The following is a 17756-nucleotide window of genomic DNA, read 5'->3' on the forward strand; positions in this document are numbered from 1 at the left end:
ATAAAAGTTTGCAGACCCCTGTTCTACAGTAACAATGGGGACTAGGAAGGGGTTGGAAGAATAGGATTGCTTCTCAGCGCATCATTCAAAGGAGAGGACTAGACAACATCTATAAATGATGTCTGTAGAACACAGTAGACTGAGCAGGCAGGGTCTGCTTCCCATTGGCCTTTCCACCCCAAGAGTCCTATATTCCTGGCAGAGGTTTATTTCCTCTGAACACCCAGTCTGCAGAGATGGGGTTTAATTTTTATTGGCTTAAACACTTTGTCTCTTTCAAAAGTAAGAGGTCATAAATAACTTGACATTAAAACAATCTGAGCTCTTTTTGAAAGTACTTTTTTTTCTTTTTAATTTTTTATTGAGTTAATGATAGGTTACAATCTTGTGAAATTTCAGTTGTATATTATTGTCTGTCAGTCGTGTTGTAGGTGCAACCCTTCACCCGTTGTGCCCACCCCCCACCGCCCCCCTTTCCCCTGGTAGCCACTAATCTGTTCCCTTTGTCCACAGGTTTAAAGTCCTCATATGAGTGGAGTCATACAGAGATTGTCCTTTTCTATCTGGCTTATTTCACTTAACATAATTCCCTCAAGGTCCATCCATGTTGTTGCAAATGGGATGATTTTGTTCTTTTTTGCAGTTGAGTAGTATTCCATTGTATATATATATACCACATCTTCTTCATCCAATCATCTGTTGATGGGCACTTTTTTAACTCACATCTGAGTCTAAGCACAGATAATATGAGTATCTGAACCTAAGTATGATTATTTCTTCCTTCATGAAATTAGAGGATCATAAACAATACACTTTACAAAATTCACCTTTTGTAGACTAACACTTGCTCCTACTTTCTCACCCTCCAAGGGACCAAATCTCAAACAAAATTTTAAGAAGCTTCTTAGAAACTTACTGAATAAACTGACTGTATAACAGAGGTTAGAATGTAGGGAAGGAAGCTAAGGATTTTGGGTATTAGAGAAATTAAGACACATATGAATGAACTTGAGTTATACGTATTTTTCTTTACTACCTATAATTCCAGCATCTTTTCATGCCCGAAGTGTGCATTTTGCTCTCATTTTTTTTCATAGCATTTGTCACATTTTAAAAGCTATATAATCTACATTGATTTTAGTCTTATTGTTTATCATTTATTTTATGCTCTTCTGCTGGAATGTAAATGTCATATGGGCAAGGATACTTGTCTGTTTTGCTCTCTGATACACCTTCATCCCATAAAACAATATCAGGCTCACAATAGGTGCTCAATAAATAATTTTTCAATTCGTGAATGCATCCATGTTGCAAACAGTACAAAGCTGATTTTCTATTCTTCCACAGAGCTGGTTGGTTTTATGTAACAAATATTTAAAAGCCACCAAATTTCAAAGTCCAGCTAATCTAACTCCTTTAGATTTACCCAGTCCTTCTGAATCATACTGACATATTCAGAACACATGTAATTAACATGGGCCATAGCCCAGATAAATTATTCTTCTTGCACTTCTTAACTTGTCCTTTCTTTGGTGAACTTAATTATTTTTAATTGTTTTTCAAGTTCATTTAAAAAAAAAACCTCTAAACAATACTCATCCATGAATATGTTCATATTTTTATATTCTGTTACATCTGAGAAATTTAAAAAAATCACTCATGTATGTATTTGTTTGTATGTATGTGTGTGTGTTTTACAAAGTACCCTCTGACAAGAGTTCTTTATTGGAAGAAGTTTTATATTAAATGTTTTATATTAAGTATATGATTAAATACATGAACACTATATCCTTCTGTTTTCCTGGTAAGATCAGGCTGTCTTTCTCAGCCACTCTGGAGACTGATTCAGTAAACACCAGTGGTAGCTTTGAATTACTCCATTATCTCATCGTGTTTTGATCCAAATGCCTTAGACCTTTAATGTCAGTGTCTAATGCCTCCTTTATCCTAGAAGATTTTAGACTCTGCCTTCAAAATTGTCTCAGTCATGTTTGGATATCCACAGGGGCCTGGAGCACATGTGCTTAAGAACAAATCCACTCCTGTCCTCTGACTCCCACCCACTAGTTAAGATGCCCTATCACTGCTTTGTGTGTCTTCCTGGCGAAGCTTGTTACCATGGCCTGCTGTGCATCCCCAAGCTGTGCCATAGTGTGTGGGAATGAAGGGGGTTGATGGCCCTCCTTAAACACAAGGTAGTATGTTACTATCTGGCCCCCAGAGGTACACCACTTGGAGCCATATTCTCTAGAAACTTTCTTGAACACAGTTATTTAAAACCAAAGTATTGTGTCAGATTGGGAATGTGGGGTCGTAGCAAGTCCCACTGAGTCACCTCTATCTTTAGTACCTATCTTTTGTACTCTCTTCATGTACCCAAATTGCTAAATAATATATCTTATCTTCTCCTTCAGGAAAGAAATAAAAGTCCCCATGTATATCATTTGGGTCACCATTTTGTAGCAGCTGCAAAAAACAATTATTTACTTTGAGCTTAGTTAGGGCACCTGAAACTCTAGGTGGGACAGGCACCTTTACCTTCTCTATGGCCACCTGGTATGAAGAAGTTTAGTTTGGATGCAGAGGATGATTTACAGAGGATGGAGGGATGTCTTAGTTCAGGCTGCTGTAACAGAAGGCTGGGCAGCTTGAGCAACAAACATTTATTTCTCATAGTTCTGGAGGCTAGAAGTCCAAGATCAAGGTGGCTGCAGATCCAGTACCTGGTGAGAGTACTCCTCCTGGCTTGCAGACAGCATCTTCTCATCACATCCTCACATGGTGGAGAGCAGATAGAGGCTCTCGTGTGTCTCTTCTTATAAGGGCACTAATCCCATTCATAAGAGCTCCACCCTTGTGACCTAGTTACCCCTCAAAGGCTCTTCCTCCTAATAGCAACATTTTTGGGGTTAGGATTTCAACATATGAATTTTGGGGAGACAAAAATATTAAGTCCATGGCAAGGGGTGTCAACCTAACAATGATAAGAGAGAGGCAGAGCCAAAATGCTGGTTTTTAAACCATCAAAAGATGGTTTATCAAACTTCCTTTGATTCTTTCATTCTCAGTAGAAATTAAAAGTTGTGAATATGCCAAACAATGATACCTTTTAGCAAAAATTACTGAGTTAGTTATGGGTATGCAACTAGAAGCATGCAAGGCAATAATAGCTGGAACTGGAAGTAACAAAAGCCTAAGACTAAATCATGGCATTCATTTATTCAATACACACTCACTGAGTGCTTAATATGTGACCAGGTGCCAGATGATTTACCAACAGTCTGTCCTTGCCTTCACAGATCTTTTTAGAGAGGAACCCACGTATCAAGTATTTATTACCAGCTGGCCACTGTACTAGTGGCTTCACAGATAATACTCACAACAAGAGTTCTGAACGCCAAGAAATACTTATTTGACCACCTGTTACTTGACAGACACTGTACTAGACCTTTGGAGGTACAATAATTGAATTAGCCATGCTCATTGCCCATGAAGGTGATATAACATAAAATAGGAGGATAAGTAGTTACTAGTAAGGCGGAATGGGTTTCACGTTTCTTGACTGGCTCTGAGTGTAGTGAAAAGGCCTTTAAAAACAAAATAAAAATAAAATGAAAGACAATTTTATAAACTTAAAAACTTTCTCAATTTTTTTTTTTCCGTGAGTGGTTTTGAAGAAAAATCAGAAGCTACAGAGTAAGGCAGAAAATGTCAGGTTGATATGTGGCAGTCTGAAAAAGCCCTCAATGTTTCTTTCACAATCAGTCATTGAAGACATGAAAAAGCATGAGGCCGTCTTTTAAAGCAGCAACAATTTCACTGAAATTGATCACTTAAGGAAGACAAAGTATTACTGAGCCCAAATGTGGCTATCCACATTAGCTGAACTGTCTCCAAACAAAATCCACAAGGCAAAGGATGATACTGAACTGAAATATATACAACCCGCAGTCACATGAATCTTCAGTCAATCCAGAGACAAAGAACAGGCAATTTCACAGCTCTCTAAATTATTTAAATATCAACTTGGAAAGGAAGTAAAGGACTAGCAATGCTTCATAACAGTAAAAACTGTAAAAACAGAATTATTTAACAAAAAAATTTTTACAGGGGTTGTGTAATTAATATTAGCCATTAAAAACACTCAGTTAAAATGTCACTGTGAATTAATTAGTGACAGTGATATGAAAAGGGCATAAAATTAATATAAAGAGCTACATTTGTGAAGGTGACATTATTCTCATTATGATTGCTATTGTTTATTTTGTCATAAACACAACTAATTCAAAAATGCCTTGAAAATGTATTAGCTAAGGCAATTTTTAAGACTGAAAGCAAAAAGTACAGAATTATGCAATATGGTTTTAAAAAATAAAATCTACTGAATATAAATTATCTTTTAAACCACAGAGAACAGTCAGTATCGGTAAGTTAATGAAGAAATTCTCAGCGATGTTGGTAAAAACTGACAGCTAATCACTTTAGATTGACTATTCTCAAGACATAAGCATAATTGATGTTTTCTTCCACATTCTCAGATATGTCACAAAAAGAAACTCCTGTGGGCAGAGTGAGCTTTAAATCAAGAACTGAGATGAATATTCTCAAGACTATTACCAATGTTCCCAAATCAAGTAATATTTCTATGAAAAACAGGTAGATTGTTCAACTGATAAAAACTCAAACATAAAAAGACAGTGCAAGATGCATAAGCTAAAACCACCTAACTGAGAGGGGGATGTATGATTCAGATCATTGAAGTCTATTTTCATAATAAGTACTCACAATTCTAAAGCAAAGTCAGGTTTTAAATTACGTTGTCAAAATGGCAGAGCCACCTCCACAGTGCACTGGGGACTAATTATATAGAGCTCTTCACAAAAGTATCAGAGTTTCCATCCGGTCCTATGAAAGGTCCTCTTGTCCTTGGGTTCTGCCTCACCATATGAACCAATGGGTTGGTGGAGAACTGGTCAAGGCTGGTAGAAAGTTTTCTGTAAGTTCCATTTGGGAGAAGCAGCAGCAATACTCACAAACCTTAAGAAACAGATACGGCAGAGTAGAGAAATAAGCGGTGGTGTATACCCAGTCCGTTATCAAACCATGAGAGGAAAACACATCTTCAATGCAAAGGTTAAACAACATGTGTTTATTACTCCTACGAACCAACTACATGCTACACACTTCATATATAGTATAGTATTTCATTCAATTTAAATTAAATTTGTAAGTTTTGTCTCTTCTTAACTCTACTTTAAATAATCCCTGTTCTTTAAATTACACCAGGGCAAATGTGTGATTCATGGTCAGATGTTACACTGTCCAAGGTTCCCTAAAAGGACTACAAAGATTTTATGACTTGTCTAGAAGGATGGATTAGACAACTCCTAGCTATCTCTTTGGACAGCTGATGGGGTTTTAATATCCCTCAAAAACAAGTTGTACCCTTTTAACAAAAGAGAGCCTTAAAAACCAAAAATCAGTCACAATCCTGGAACAGCCTCAGTGACATGGAAAGCCCTCAGAATCACGATGACATCTCCCTCTTTAGCTGTCAGAACATCACAAAGTGTCATTCAAGAGTCTTTTCTCCTTTTAAAAAGAGTGATGTTGAAACATAGCATCATTACAAAGAGTTCAATGAAATTACTTTTTCTGAAATTTCGTGTCATAAAAAACAATTTATTTCACCTCACTAAAAGAAAAAAAATCAGTACTCTAAGTTTTCTTTTATTTGCCTTGCTGAGCTCTGTAGAGGAAATATCTGAGGGGTGGGGGAGAGAAGCAAGAGGAGGGGGTGGGGGAGACGGCAGAGGAGGAGAAGCAGAAAAGAAAGAACAACACTGTCTGGCTTCATCCCCTGTCTGAAGAATCACAGGAACAATTGGTCAAAGAGAACAAGAAATATTACTTGGCATTTCCTAACATATCTTCCAACAAAGTTCCCCATGACATATGGACAACAGGAAATAAGATATGACTGAGAAATGCTGCACAGTCAAGATTTGTATATACAACATTTCTTAATAGAACAGAAGATCAATTTAGAGCTCACAATGAAAGATTTTGAGACCTGCTTCTTGTTAATAAGGAATATATAAATATCTATTAACTCTTCAGGACATTTGGCTTTATGGATGGGAAGAGTGTCAGTTTTAATCCATAACACAGGCATCAGTGTGGTCAGCTGCCATCCTGGGATCAGTCGTGACCGGCTGCAGCAGTGGTGAAAGCCATGCGAGAGAAAGTTAGAAATAAACCCTCGTTTGAAACTGGATTTTAAACGTTTGGGAACTGAAGACAGAAATCATAGTTAAAACTGAAGATGTGCCTGTAGCATAGCAAAGTTTGCTTGTGGAGTTCATTAAACCTTCCTTGCTGTGCCACGAAAATGAAATTGGTCTGATTAAAATGTACAATAGCTTTTGCTCAAGTGCAACTGACAGAACCCATTGCCTGTTAAAAAAAGGTATTAAGATCATTTCTTAATCTTCTAATAAACAGCTATGACACATTCCATCAGGTTTTTTGTATTTCTCGAATATGTATCCATTATCCAGGCAGAAAAAAAATCCCTTCTGAAAGTCTGTCACTCCTGGAGAAAGGCCATGCTCCTTTTTACTGGAAAAAGAAAAACATACATAATCATTCATATATCCCTTTATGGCTTCTTCACATTACTATTAATCAAAATAATTGCATAACTTAAGGATTTGGTTTTACTAAATCCATTGTCACCAAATAAAATTTTTAATTTCTGTTTTAATTTTAATAGTTTAATTAAATATGTGTACAGTTATACGGTATTTCAGTTTCCTTTCAGAAATAATAGTTTAAACAGTTATTGCTATTTTATCATGAAAATTTAAAGCCTTTGGCCTTTCCATACCCCCCAAATTTACCGAAGAAAAACCACCGTTGTTCTACATACATCTTCCAATAAATTGCAAATTCTAAGTTGACTTTTTCCTATGAAATTTAGGTATTTTTGCGTTCATTCTCAGAGCAAAAAAATGCTAAAAAATATTTTTTAAAAGTAAGAATATCAAGGGGCTGGCCCCGTGGCTGAGTGGTTAAGTTCGCGCACTCCGTATCAGGCGGCGCAGTGTTTCATTAGTTCGAATCCTGGGCGCGGACATGGCACTGCTCATCAGACCACGCTGAGGCAGCGTCCCACATGCCACAACTAGAAGAACCCACAACGAAGAATACACAACTATGTACCGGGGGACTTTGGGGAGAAAAAGGAAAAAATAAAATCTTTAAAAAAAAAAAAAGTAAGAATATCAAGAGAAGTAGAATCTAGCATAGGGACTGGATGTGTCTGATAAAGTATACAGTTATTTTTGTTTTTGTTTTTGTTTTGCTAGGAAAGATTCACTCTGAGCTAACATCTGTTGCCAATCCTCCTCTCTCTTTTTTCTTTTCCCTAAAGCCCCAGTACATCGTTGTATACTCGAGTTGTTAGTCCCTCTGGCTCTTCTATGTGAGCTGCTGCCATAGCATGGCTGCTGACAGATGAATGGTGTGGCTCCATGCCCTGGAACTGAACCCAGACCCCAGAAGTGGAGCACATCAACTTTAAGCACTAGGCCATCAGGGCTGGCCCTACAGTTTGTTTGTAAAGGTTCAATTTGACAATCATTGTCTTTAACTGGAGCATTTGGTCCATTACAGTTAACATAGAAGTGATGTATTTTGTTTATATCTACCATATTATTTTATGGTTTCTACTTCTTCCATAGTCTTATTATGTTTGTCCCTTTCCCTTTTCTTGCCTTCTTCTAAAATCCTTTTCTATTATTCTGTTGTCTCTCTTCTGCTGGTTTGGAAATAATATACTTTGGACACTCTAGAAATTACAATGTGCATACTTAACCTACTAAAATCTACACTCATCCACATCTCTATCTTCCTCTTTATTCCTCCAAAATACAAAGATATTAGAAAATTTAACTCCATACGGCAGTCATAGAAATGTTTCTCAGCTCTTCTGCTGTGGGAAGCATAGCTGACTCTCAGCCCCAGCTACTGCCTCTCTGGATGCTCCACTGATTTCATGCCAAGGCTGTGCCTCCCCTAGGCTGCTCTCATGTTTTCCCCAGAATGACCACAGTGAGGGTTGTAGTGTTGACCACTCCTGCCCAGTGCAGCATTCCTCTGATGGACAGCTTTTGCTTGAGAACTTCCTATGGGCCTGGATGAAATATTCTTAGATCTGTGCTGCAGTGTGATCCTCTTCCTCCCCAATGCTGCTTCTTCCTCCTCTCTTTTCACATGTGGGAGACCTGTATTGTGGTCTAATTGTTCTCCCCGTGGTCTCAGCTCTCTTCTCTTTATCCTTCAGTAATCAATCCCTTGCGCATCTAATCTTATTTGATGCATGCTTCTTGAGGTCCTAAACTAACACAATTCATTTATCTCCTTCCTGACTTATATGATGCTTTTGGATATTTTAGTTCTTTCTCTTTTTAATTCAATGAGACAATTATTATTTTATACAACCAAAGTTCATCAAGACAAAATCAATGTTTATTGCTTTCTTTGATATTTATTCTTTCTTGCTTCTCAGCCCTTGGATCTGGAATAATTTTTCTCCTGGAACTCCTTGAAATTTGTTAGGCTTCTCCAATCTTTGGAGTATAGTCTTCTTTCTGAAACTCTGATTATATGTATATTACACCCTGTGTCTTTTAACTTTACTTGTAGTTCTATCACTTTGCCTCACTGTGTGACATCTGGGGTAGTTTCTTCTGACTTACCTTCCAGCTCATGAATTTCCTTTTTAGGTATTTCAAAATGGCTGATATATTTAATCATTTTATTTTTACTATTAGCATATTTTTCATTTCTAGAATTTCTATTTTTTAAAAGTCTTCTATAACTTTTTGTTATATATACACATTCCTTGCTTGCTTTTAGTTTTTGAATGTAGTGAGAATATTTTCTTTTATCTTTTTTTGATACTTCCAATATTTGATGTCTTTGGGTCTATTTCTATTTCTATTGTTTCTGCTGCTTCTCACATATGGTGATTTGCTTCCTTGTAAGGTCACAGCTTGAAGGTTTTTTTGGAAAAAGAAAGAGAGGTAGATTTGAGCTGTGTATCCATGGGGGGAATTTCCAGTGATTACAACTTCCCAAAGATGATGTCCTCAACCCTTCACCCTGATCAGCTCTGTTCAGTGTCGAGGAGTCTTTCCTCTGTGTCCACAAGACCTCCAAAACCTAAGTTCAAGTTCACAAGCTTCGGCAACCTGCTCTCAGCACAAAAGTAGTCCAAAAACTCTGCTTCCCTGTCTGTGTTCCCCCTTTCATTTAGAGTTTGTTTTGATAATTCCTTACTCTGTTGTCAGTTCTTCAATACCTCAAAAAGTATTTTAAAAATATATTTCATAAACCATTTGTCCTGTTTTCAGTGGGGCACTTTGTCTAACTTAGGTAGCTCACCCTATGATTGGAAAGAGAATTTCTCATACAAAGATTATAAAAGTAATATGGGAATGACTAGTTTTAGAATAATATACATTAAAGTTTTTATAGGCAATCTTTTTTTTTCTTAAAGGAAGGGGAATAGCTCTTTGTTGTTTTTTTTAAGATTGGCCCTGAGCTAACATCTGTTGCCAATCTTCCTCCGTTTTTTTTTTTTTCTCCCCAAAGCTCCATTACATGGCTGGATATCCTGGTCGTAAGTCATTCTAATTGTTCTATGTGGGATGCCACCACAGCATGGCTTGATGAGCAGTGTGCAGGTCTGTGCCCAGGAACTGAACTGATGAACCCCAGGCCGCTGAAGTGCAACATGTAAACTTAACCAGTTGGCCATGGGGCCAGCTGCAATATAGGCATTCTGTATTAATTTTTTAATTAAAATTAAAATTTAATTAAAATGTTTGTATAGGCCACATTGAGATTATTAAAAAAATTGATGTGTTATTTTTAGTTGTCTTACCAAACAGATCACAATACTCAAGTTTATGAACACCTAATTGATTATTTAGATATTGAAAATATAATAATTCCTATACCATTGCTTGCATCAGACAGAGTTATAATCTAAATCAAAGGGGGAAATTGTCCTTCATATAGTAGCAGATAGTCCTATTTTTTAAAATAGCACAATTGAGTAATGAGAATATCCCAGATATTTCACAAAAGAAATATTGACAAACTCAAAATTTAAGTTCCAGGTCCACCATACAATATGCTTAGGTAAGCACATCTTGAAGCAAAACTTAACATATTAATGTGACTCCTTCACAATAATGATTACTAGATAATGCATAAGTTTACTATATCCAGATCCCAGCGTGAAAGAAAGAACCTACATCAGTATGAGTTGAGCAAACAAATGTTCATGGGACAAATTATGCTTATCAGACAGTAGATGAGGTAGCAATGAGCCTTACTCTGCCTTGGGATATTCATAATCATTATTTGGCATGCAATTGGCCTTCATCTAGAAAGTGAGTCTTAATAGCACAAACTACCTATCAATTTAGTAAGGAAAATGTAATCTGTTGAGAAGAGGGAAAACAGCAAAGGTTACGCTGCACAAAGTATAAGAAAGACTATTTAATCTGATCGAAGGCCTATTTGTTTTAACTTTATGACCCATTGTACATTGCCTTGGAGGGAATTAAGGAAACATGGTTCCATCTCTATTTTCTAAGTTCTTCTTGCCAGTCTTCTTTCTTCACTTGATTAAGATTTTTATCCTCATAAACATTTTGATTCTATTGAGATTCTGGCCTCTACCTACCCAGAATTCCTTCTCCTTTTTTTTATCTAATCATTTATCCATTCAGTAAGTATTTCTTGAGCAAATACTATGTGTGTGCCCCACAATGTCTAGGAGCTAGGGATCCAATGATTGAGAAGAAAGACCCAAACCCTGTGTGACAAGCTTACTTTCTGATGTGAGAAAAGAGAAAGTAAACATGGGAAGCAGCAAAAAAGTAAGATTATTTCAGAGAAGGAAAAAAATACTTTAAAGAAAATAAAAGAGAGCTCTGGTTGAGAGAGTCATTGAGGTAGGAGATAGGGAGGGCCCTTGTGGGTTTAGCTCTAGGAATTATGGACTGTCTATCTAAAGAGGGAACATTTGGGCTGAGATTGTAACGATGTACAGGAAACAACCATGCAAGGATTAACTTCGATATTAAAAGGAAATCACTTGCCCCAGGAACTGGCACATGGTGCCTCCCATCTTACCTCCTCTTCTCACTAACCCAATGCTCTATGCCCCTCTGTCCTCTTAGTTCAAAGGGAAAACAATAGTAAGAGGAAACTTGGGAAAAGAGAAAAAATTATTTTAAACATGCATGTGCCAACAGAGATGTTAAATTCTTATGGGAGATCACAGACACAGAAAAGGGATCTGAGAAAAGTTTAAAGGGGAAATCCAAGCATTTTTGTTTGTAAAAGCCCTAGGTAGAGAAGTAAAGGAACCAGAATTGTTAACCATGTAAACAGAATGCTGAAGTGTGCTGTCAAGCAGTTATGCTGTTCGACAGAGTTTGGTGGTCTGGTAATTCCTTTATCGCAAAGATATTAATGTTTGCAACGGGGCCTGAGGGATAGGCATGGGGACAAATGTCCTAACTAGAGTCTGCCTAGACTTTTACAAACAAAAATACTTCTGTTTCTCTTTTAAACTTTTACCAGATTCCTTTTCACCTAAAAACTTTCAGCCATCTGTTTTAACACATATTTTAACCCATGAGTTAGAGTCAAAAGTCACGAAGTTCTCTATGACCTTTCTGAGGCCGGGAACAGAGGCTTTCTGTGGGAGCATAGTTGTGAAATGGTGCTTTCATATTCATTTTTAAAAGGTTTACACAGCACTCAGGAATGAGCTAAACAGAGCCAACTTCAAATGTGAGTTCCATCAGTTTCTATCTTGGTGACCTTGGGCAAATTACTTAACCTCTCTGGGCTTCATTTTGTCATCTGAGAATGTAACTAATAATAATATTTATCTCAAAGCATTTTCTGAAGGAGAAATAAAAGAATACATATAAAAGTACCTGTTGGTGGTGTATGCTATCATCAGATACGATGCAAATGAAGCTTCTGGGAGAGAAAAGACCGTGAGAGAGGCTATCACATTTCAATCTGCTCAAATACTTTCACTAAAACAGACAGAGCAACTAGGATTACTACAGAAGATATAGATGGACAATACTTTGAACAAAATTAGAAAAAGTGCCCCCAATCCCAGAGTACAAATTGGTGAGAGCAATTGCCTGAACGGGTTTAACATCGACCAGAGGAGGAAAAACAGGTCGTTGTCATTTTTAATCTCAAGAGCTCTGGAACCCACAAACGGCCATCAAGGGCTCTAAGAGAAGAGGAGACGCTGTGAGTGAAACTCTTGGCAAGTGGATCAGAGACAAACTGAGAAAGCAAGGGAAGTATAGAAGCTTTGAAAGAATAATATTAATTAAAAACCAAAAAGCTTGGAAATATAGCTTATTAAACAAGAAGAGGGTCATGAGGAATATTGACAAAGCTCAGGAAAGACTTAGGAGGAGAAAAAAAGGAAGGAAAGGAATTGCATTCAGCAGTGAGTACAGAATTCCAAAATGAAATAAACAAGCAAAAAGACACCTTAGAAATATTCAGAGTATTATTTCCTTCTAGTGGGAAATCTGGAGGTGAGGCTGGTAAGGCATCTCCATCATATAATCAGAAATCTAGGCTCTTTTTATTTTTCTGCTCCACTTGCCTTAGTGAGGGATGGTCATTTGAAAGCAAGATCATTCAACATCATATGGTTACTGATGCTTCAGCTCCTGTATCTTTATTTTAGGCTGAATAGAGGTGATGAAGTGACAACAAACTCCATGCTAACTGAATGTTCCTCACTTTAAAATTTTTCCCCGAAGACCAAGCCAACTTTTACTTGCTTCCCATTGACCAGATCTTGGTTATTTAACCAAGGGGCTCTGGGAATGTCATTTTTTTTTTTTATTGAGTACATTGCTGTCTTCCCCCGACAAATCAGAATTGTATTGGTAAAGTGGCAAAGGAACAAGCAACCAGCAGTGTGCTCAATTCTCAGTAAATGTCAACTCGCTTCTCAGGTGAGACTTACAGGTCAACGCACGGCAGAGCAGCAGGTAGCAAATCCAGAAACCCATTTATCTTTTGGACTTGTGCTGGAAGCCACAAGTATAGCACAAATTTTCCAACCTGGTAGAGTAGCACTTGAGCAGAGTGGGAAAATGAGTGTGCAGTTGAATTGAGATGTAGATGTTGAACTGGGTCAAGTTTCTTCATTGGCCCCTGTCTAGGTTCATTTTATCTCATCTTTAGTTTCCTCAGTCAATTCTCTTTATTCACAGATTCCATATTTGCAAATTTGCTTAAATGCTAACATTTATTTGCAACCTCAAAATCAATACTCATGGTGCTTTCGTTGTCATTTACAGACATGTGCAGAGTAGTGAAAAATTTTAGTTGCCCGATTTGCATGTTCTCACTTGGTTTTGAAGAAGGCTGTGCTCCGCCTTCTCATTTCAGCTCTCATACTATAAACGTGTCCTTTCTGCAGCCTATTCACTGCCACTTTTTTCTCATTTTTATTGGTGGTTTTGCTGTTTAAAAAGGCTCCAAGTATAATGCTGAAGTGCTATCTAGTGTTCCTAAGTGAGAAAAGGCTGTGATATGCCTTATACACAAAATATGTGTGTTTTTTTGTTCAGGCATAACTTGTAGTGCTGATGGCCATGAGTTCAATGTTAACATCAACAACATGCATTAAATAAAGTGTCTTTAAAGAGAAACACACATAAAACAAGGTTATAGATTGCTTAGTTGATGAAAATGTTACAGGGGCTTGCAGGAACCTAATCCTGTATGTCCCCCAGATGGTTCAGTATTCGCTAATTCAGCGTTTGCGGCAGCTATATAGAACGTTAACTACCATGAGTAACAAGAATTGGCTGTATATGCCTATCTCTCCACGCCATAACTTTGTAGGGCTGACGCCCAGAGAAACTTTCTTCAGACACTCAGTCGACTGGGCAGCAACGTATTACACAAAAAACTATGCAATATCCTATATAAATGGAAGGGACTATGGGGGCACAAAATGCCCTAAATTAGCAGCTTGCCCTTCAGAAGCTTATAGTTTACTGAGAGAGGCAACATATACAGTATAATGCAAAAGAGACTGTGATAAAGACTATACTTGAAGGCAATAAACTTCTGCTGTTTAGCAAACTGGCAAAAGTGGGGCTGTTACATTCCCTCTTATTTCTTCTTTAAAAATTAAATTTAAAAGAGGTCATTAGAGGCCCTTAATAAAAATTAGTTTTTATGTGAGGTTCACATTGTCCACATTTATCCTTACAAGTAACAATGGGATTCCTTGTTTAGGAAATAGAACTCAAGCGATATATTTTGTTTCTTGGAATACTTCCGTAGGTGTATTTCAACAAAGGTAAGATCTTTCCTTTCATTAAGCTAAATTTTGGTTCCGATATTGTCTTTGATTTGTTCAAAATCTCTCTATTACACCTTTACAGCATTTCTAACTCCTCAGTACTTTCCTTTTTACAGTAATTTAATTCTTACGTATGACTTCCATTTGTTCCTACTTCTTTCTTAGACTTATTCAGTATATCTGCTCCAACACCAGAAGCTTGTGTCACCTCATGATATGAGTCTAGTTATTCCAGTTATCCTCCAATCATTTCAGACATAGTTGCCCTTGGCAACTTAATCTTTTACATAACCAGCAAAATGTCATAAGACGTCCTTGACTGTGTGTCATAGTGAGGCACCTTAAATAGTACTCTGCAGAGAATGTTTGGAATGAATCTTAATTTTTTTACTCTTCAGTTTTAGCTGAACAACTGAATTAAAATGTTTTTCCACATTTCTTCAGTGATATTTTGAATTTAAATGAGCCATTCTACTTCTTATAATTTTCACATTATAATTGAAAGAAAGTCTTCGAGTAAGAGATGACCCACTATTGCTGTTTCAAAAATTAATTGGACTGGAATAAAAATGGTCTCCCGAAGAGTAAAGTTTGGTTTTCTGAGACATGTTCCAGCTGATGTCTTCTAACCACATGAATGTCTAACTAGAGAGGGCGTTTATTCACCATTAATAGTGTTTTAAATTTTACCTATAGTCACCACTAAATAGGAATGACATCAGTGTAGTGAGAATGTAAATTGTGACCAAACTAAATGCCTTATTTTGCCTTAACTGTTAGAGACATGAACTATATGCCCTCTATTCAAATGTCTAGATTGATAAAATAGAAGACTGCTCTTTCCTCAGACTGTGTCTGATTGATACTTAGACGTATGAAAGAGATCTCAGAGCTTACAGCAGAAACACAAAGACAAAGGAGTCTAACATGGAGCTTTCCCTGAGCTAACAAGCACTGGTATTGAAGGGTGAAGTGGACCGAGCGCCCTTGCAATTGAATCATAACAACTGGATCTCTGTTTTTGAAAGAGCACAATAATGCCTCAGCTGTTAAGCATTATCTGAACCATATATCTCTTCCATCTCTCTATCTTCTTCGGTGTCCAAGTTTGTAGCCACTCTTACCTCTTCTATGGGCTAGTTCACATAATTGAATTCTCCAAATTATGCATTTAAACTTTTTTCTACAAAAGATAAAAATACACTATCCTTTCCACCATTTTTTAAAGCAGAACATGGGGACTATTCTTGAACCTTTATGAATGTGATGATTGTGTGATGATGAAAGGCAAAGATACCCCTGGCCTTCAACACACTAATAATGTCTTTAGTGTATCTGTCCCTCTGTAGAGTTGAGACTGGGAGACAGACTGCACAGAGGAATCGGAGGCCCCTTACATAGAACTCACAGAAAACTTATCGTGATATTGAGCACTCTGAATATCTCTTAATTAGCCCAACTGTTTGAAAAGCACTTTTCTAGGCAGTCATACATGCAAAGTAGGGCGCAAGGAAGGTAAATTACAAAGAAGAAATAGACATGATCCCTGTTCTTAGAAAAACTAAAAGTATAGTAGAAGGATCAGATATGTACAAAGTTGTGAAAAAAGTTAGGGAAAAAAAGACATATCAAAATAAAGTTTAAATATAGAATTGTGGGAGGAGATGTGGGTTTTAAATCCTATCCCAGTGGTACTCAGGGGAGTAGGGTAGGGAAGGATGCAAGAGACATCAACCAGGCAGTAAGCTGGCTGTGTGTTTCCTCCATCTCTGTTTCATCAAGCCAGGCTGACGCAGTATCCCACATACAACAAAAGTAGAGGAAGATTGGCAACAGACGTTAGCTCAGGGCCAATCTTCCTCACCAAAAACAAAAACAAAAACAAACCTGTATGTTCTTATTTTGTTTTTCTTTTTCATTTTTTGCCTTCTTCTGGATGAATTGAGTATATTTTATGATTCCATTTTATTCCCTTTGTTGGCTTATTAGATATAAATCTTTTGGATGTTATTTAGTGCTTAGTTACTTTACTGTTTATGGCATACATATTTAATTTATCACTATCCACCTTCCAGTTCATTACACCACTTCATATATAGTATAAGAACATTATGAAGTTATATTTCCATTTCTTGCCTCCAAGCCTATATGATACTGTTATCAGACATTGTATTACTATGTGTTATAAACCCTATAATATATTATTAGTTTTGATTTAAACAATTAAAATTTTCAAAGATTTAAATAATAAGAAAAAATTTTACTTGTGGCTATAGTAGTTACCATTTTTGCTGCTCTTACTCCTTTGTGTAGATTCTTATTTCCATCTGGTATAATTTTTCTTCTCTGTGAATGACTTTCTTTAACATTTCTTGTAGCACATTTTTGATGATGATGAATTCTTTCAGCTTTTGTATGTTTGAGTAAGTATTTTGCCTTTATTTCTGAAAGATAATTTTGCTGGTGTAGAATTCTAGCTTTATAGGAATTTTTTTGTAAATTAAAGTCTTTACCTCTCTATTTCCAAATAGAAATTTGTGGTCACCATATTTTTTCCTACTGTACCTATTGTTTATTTTCTTTAATTGTTTTTTAAGCTTTTTCTCTGTATCACTGGTCTTAGGCAGTTTGATAATGATGTATCTTGACGTAATTTTCTTCATCTTTCTTGTCCTAGGGGGTCATAGAGAATCTTGGGTCTATGCATTTACAGCTTTAATTGAATTTGGAAAAGTACTCAGTCTTTATTTCTTTAAATATATTTTCTCCCCCTGGTCTTTCTCTTTTTCTTTCAGGACTCCAGTTGCATGCATATTTAGCTGCTTGAATTTATTCCACATGTCATTGATCTCTGTTCATACTTTTTTCAGTTTTTTCTCTCTGTATTTCTTTTGGATAATTTCTATTGTTATGTTTATAAGTTCATTAATATTTTCTTCTGCAATATCCACTCTGTCATTCATCCTAATCAGTCTATTTCTCATGTCAGACATCGTAGTTTTCATCTCTAGAAGTTCAATTTGGTTCATTTCTAAAAATATATATCTTTCATGCTTCTATGTAACAGTTCAATCTTTGTTCTAGCTTCTTGAACATATGGAATACCATCACAATAACTGTTTTAATGTCTTTGTTTACTAATTTTATCATGTCTGTCATTTCTGAGTCAGTTTCAATTGATTAATTTCTTTTCTCAATATGAGTTTCATTTTTTGTTTATTTCAATGCTCAGTAATTTCTGATTAGATTCAAGACATGGTGATTTACTCAATTTTTTTGTCTTCCTATTAATATTTGTGAGTGT

The sequence above is a fragment of the Equus caballus genome, chromosome 17 (assembly GCF_041296265.1).
Source record: "Equus caballus isolate H_3958 breed thoroughbred chromosome 17, TB-T2T, whole genome shotgun sequence".
NCBI lineage: Eukaryota > Metazoa > Chordata > Mammalia > Perissodactyla > Equidae > Equus > Equus caballus.